This window comes from Eubalaena glacialis, chromosome 6, assembly GCF_028564815.1.
Source record: "Eubalaena glacialis isolate mEubGla1 chromosome 6, mEubGla1.1.hap2.+ XY, whole genome shotgun sequence".
In the NCBI taxonomy this organism is placed as follows: domain Eukaryota; kingdom Metazoa; phylum Chordata; class Mammalia; order Artiodactyla; family Balaenidae; genus Eubalaena; species Eubalaena glacialis.
The window spans coordinates 78821341-78826284 of NC_083721.1; positions in this window are offsets into that span (position 1 = coordinate 78821341).

The window sequence follows — 4944 nt, forward strand, 5'->3', positions numbered from 1 at the left end:
TATATGGTTGACTGAGTGCTTTTATTATTAGGACTATTTTAATATTCGCTGACTACCTTAGACAGACAGGCCACTGGTGAAACTATGCTAACAAGGGCTTGCTCAAGGGAGTTTGCATTCCAAAGTGCTGGGCAGAACAGCCCATAAAGGGTTTCCAAGCACCTGGGCCCCAGGTAGAGCCATGGCTCCTAACCTTTCGACATCATTCAGTGGGAAAGAGTACGCATTTTAACCCAAAGAGCTCTGGGTATAAATCCTTGCTCTGAAGCTTACAGGCTGAAGGCACTTGGGCTGTGGTTTCTGTAAAATGGGGATATTAATACAAACAGACATCATGAAATGTTTGGGAAAATTAAACGATACTGTGTCTGTAAATCACTTAGAACAGTGTCTGACAAAAGTAGCTAAATGGTAAATATTAACATGACCAAGAATTCCCTATATGATTACTTTTCCCCCATGAACCAATGTTTGAAAATATGCTTGAAAAAGAAACTGTTTATTCTAGAATAAAAGGATTTTTTTAAGTCTGTGATATAGCAGGGGCAACTAGAGTTTTACCTACACCCAAATGGGTAGCCTTATTGAGTATAAATATTCCATAACCAGTAGAATTTTTTAAAAAATACTTAAAAGAGCATACATACCCTCATTTAATCATTATCAGATAGACCTCTCTACACTAAAATACAGATTTTTAAGTGATAATAAAAAATATTTTACATGGTTCTTAATGCAAGAGAGGGAATGAGAAATGCAGGGGGAGAGAGAGAGATTGAGAGAGAAAGAGAAAGAGGAACAAGGGAAAAGGATTAGAAATAGGTCATTACTCTGGGAAGAATCATCTACTAAGAAAGTTATTTTAGTGACAGCTCAGGAAGGGATTACTTTTTTCCACTTAATAATGATTCAGTCATAATATTTAGGGTAAAAGACTAAAATCAGTATTGATAAAACATCCTTCAAGTCTATATTAAAATAATAAACTTTTGTGACTAAAATTTGTTGTTTTCTAATTTTAATTGATTTGTGTTCAAAAGTATAAACTGTAAATATAAATGTAAAATCATTTGTAAAACCATATGTGGAATATGTCTATTTACTGCTATAAATAAAGTATATATGTTATCAGTAATTATCATTAGTTTGTGAGCGGCATTACAATTGCTTTTAATTTTATTTATTTTATTTGACTTACTTCACTTAACAATTGGGGAAAAGAACACTTATTTTTTAAAGTACTCATTCAAAGAATGGAACTACCTATGGTGTAAGGCAGCTACAACTCACACATGCTGCTTCGGTGAGTCACAAGTGAATCTGTCCCTGTGCCCTAAAATCTAAAATGCTGATGCTCTGTTGATCTGGGAGGGAAACCAATTCCAAAAGCACATGCCCATTACAGGAAAAGTCCTGGACTTGGCTGCTAGCTTGCCACCCGGGGACCTTCCACAATGTACTTTTCCTGCTAAGAGTGCACCCCAGGGCAATGGTTCTTAAACTTGAGTGCACAATGGAATCTCCAAAGCCACTTGTTATAAATGCAGACTTGGGAGGTCCACCCTCAGAGATCTGGATTCGGGAAATTGGGAACAGAAGTTAAGAGTTCACATCCTGTAAATGTCTTGTATAAAATTCTGGTTCTGAACCAGAGGACCATGCTTTGAGAGACTAAGAAGAAGAGAAGAAAAACCAGCATTAAAACCAGCATATTACTTTACAGACTCATATACTATAGCTCACAGACAAAGCTGCAGGAGGGGGACACCAGAATTACATCTTTGGTACCAAAGTCTTCCCTAATTAGTACCATAACAGGTCCCAAATCCAAATATCAGGACTTAATGAAGAAGGTGAAGTAAAGGAAAAAAACACCGAGCACCATGCATGCACTATGCATGCAAACACACACCAGTACACATATATCTCTGGAAATCAGAGATTCCTTCACAAGAAATATATAGGCTGTACCTTAATTTATTTCATTCCCCAAATTGTACTGGACGTCTTATGTGGTTAAGGATTGGGAGACTATTAATGTGACTATAGAGCTGTTCCTGAATCAAAGTATAGTACTTTTAGAGAATAACGTAAGACAAGCATGCTTAAGGGTCTATTTCTGTGGGTGAGGCCATAATATGATAGGAGATCCAAGAAAGGAGAGACATGCAGACTAACCGATGAGTAAGAAGGACTCCATGAGTGGAGTGTGAGTGCATTTCAAAGGAGGAGACAAATGTGTTGGGAGCTGTGAGCACGGAGGTGCACATGCAGAATAAACCATTCACGAGTCTAGAAAACAAACTTATGGTTACCAAAGGGGATAGTGGGACGGGGGATGGGTTAAATAGGCATGTGGGATTAACAAATACACACTATTATATGTAAAATAGGTAAACAACAAGGACCAACTATATAGCACAGGGAACTATACTCAGTATCTTATAATAACTGTGATGGAAAAGAATCTGAAAAAAGAAATTATATATATGTATATATATGTGTGTGTGTATATATATATATATATATATATGTATATATATATAACTGAATCACTTTGCTGTACACTTGAAACTAACACAACATTGTAAATTAACTATACTTCAATAAAACAAAAACAAAAAAACATTCATGAGCCTATGTAATTAAATCAATTCTTCTTTCTGCCCATGCTCTAGATTCCAATACTTAGCTTTATCTACTCAATCCTACTTTAGTTCCATTCCACTCAGTACACATATACATATAGCCTACTCTGACCAGCACTATGCTAGGTCCTGGAGACACAGAGAAAATAGAATATGGAAAACCTGGTCCCTGTCCTTGAGAAGCGACAGTGAGTGGACCAGAGCCCGGCACATGAGAGGAAGTGAAGAGCTCCGTTCAGGCAACCCTGAGTACAGTCTTAAGTGATAGTATGACTTCCAATAGTAGTACACGGGCACATTGCTTAAAAACATGCAGGGATAGGGAGGGTGGGAGGGAGGGAGATGCAAGAGGGAAGAGATATGGGAACATATGTATATGTATAACTGATTCACTTTGTTATAAAGCACAAACTAAAACACCATTGTAAAGCAATCATACGCCAATAAAGATGTTAAAAAGAAAAAAAAAAAAAAACATGCAGGGATTCCCATTATAGTATAAACACAAAGGACAATCATCCCTCTGCATGTGACCCAGTAGTGTTTATAAAATATTTTCAAATACATTATCTCATCTAAGCTCCATGAAGACAGACAGCTTTATTTTATTCACCAAGGTACCCCAAATGCTTAAAATTCTGCCTGGCCTATAGTAGGCTCTCAACAACTAGGTGATGAATTTCATTTAATCCTCAAAGCCTCCATGTTTGACAGAAGAGATAGTAAAGGTGGGCTTGCTCTTTCTGAATCATCCAGGGTCCCCCAGGATAAATACTGGGCTGGCAGAAGTGGCTCAATCATCTTTGCAGCTCCAGAGCTTTTCATTCTGCAGGATCCCTAAGACATCGTGGTCGATTCGTTAGCACTGTGTTCCCACTCACCCAGTACGTGCATTCCTCCTGGTTGAAGATTTAGAGCCACCTGGTGATGAAGTGAGTGGTGCCCTGGGTCCAGCACCCTAACTGTCGGTCTCTGCTCAGCTGGAAATACTGTAGTTGTCCCTTTGGCCTGCAGGTGGAAGTAGCTCTGCATTTTCAGTTGAGAAAAACAGCAAGTTGTTTTTGTGCTAACTGTTGTTTCTGTTAGGGTCACACACTGTTCCTTCTATGTTCATTATACGTCCTTAGGAGGAATAAGCTGATTTATACCACATCTTATGAATAATCTTCTCACTCCTTTTTAATTGCCCAATGTTCACTGGAAAAACAGTACATAATAAAATCATTTGTTGTTGTCAAAGGCCATACTGCCTATAACTAAGGGCAAAATAAACCAGTGGTTAAAATGTGTGGACCTCAGAGTCAGGCAGACCCAAGTTCAGACTAAGCCGCTTAACATACGTGAGCTCTTGGGCACACTACTTGCTACTTAATTAATAGCTGGCTCAATAAAATGAAAATGACAAATTCTGTCTAAGATGGCTGTGAAAAATAAATAACATTTGTAGAGGTCTTAATACAGTACCTGGAACATAATAAACAATCAATAAATTATAGCTATTATTATTTTTATGTTACAATCTTGCTCTTCTACATATGTGCCATATATATATATATCAATATATATACACGTGTGTATAGGTATGTATACGTGGTGTATGCATATATGCACGTACACATAGACGTCATAGATACATAGATACATACATAGATACATAGTAAAACAACTTAGTCAATTGAACACAGAGGAAACAAAAGGTGTAACCATGAAGAAATTTCATTTTTCTCTCCCATGATCCTTTCAAATCCATTCGTTTTGGGCCATTTCTTCCCCTGCCTCTAGGATGAAATCTAGGGTAGGTCCCATGACATTTCTGTCATTCTTACGTAGTGTAAATTCCTCTGGTCATTTCAAGGCACAAAGACACAGCCTCATTCCAGTTATGTAAACATCTGTACTAGTGTACAGAGGCCAAGCCCTTTGTAGCCAATCCTCGTTCGTGCAGGCCTCCCTCATAGCAACGCGCCTGCCACAGTCTCTGCCCTTTAGATTTCTTGGGCCCAAGACGAACAGCAGTCCATTATGTCTCTCCAGGTCCAGGGAACAAATACCAGGCTTTCAGTGTAGGTGAGTTGGAACTCCTTTCTCTGGGCTTAAAGTAAGGTATTAGAACTATCATTCTCCTCTATGGTGCCAGGGAAGTGGGACTCAATACACGTCAGTCTCCAAAAAGCTCTCCTAATATTCATCTCTTTTCTTGGAGATAACTTTGTCTTTTTTTGTTGACGGATGGGGAAGAGTGGGCAGGGTGGAGATAGCTGGCCCACTAAGAGTTGCAAAACTGGTTCTAAGACAC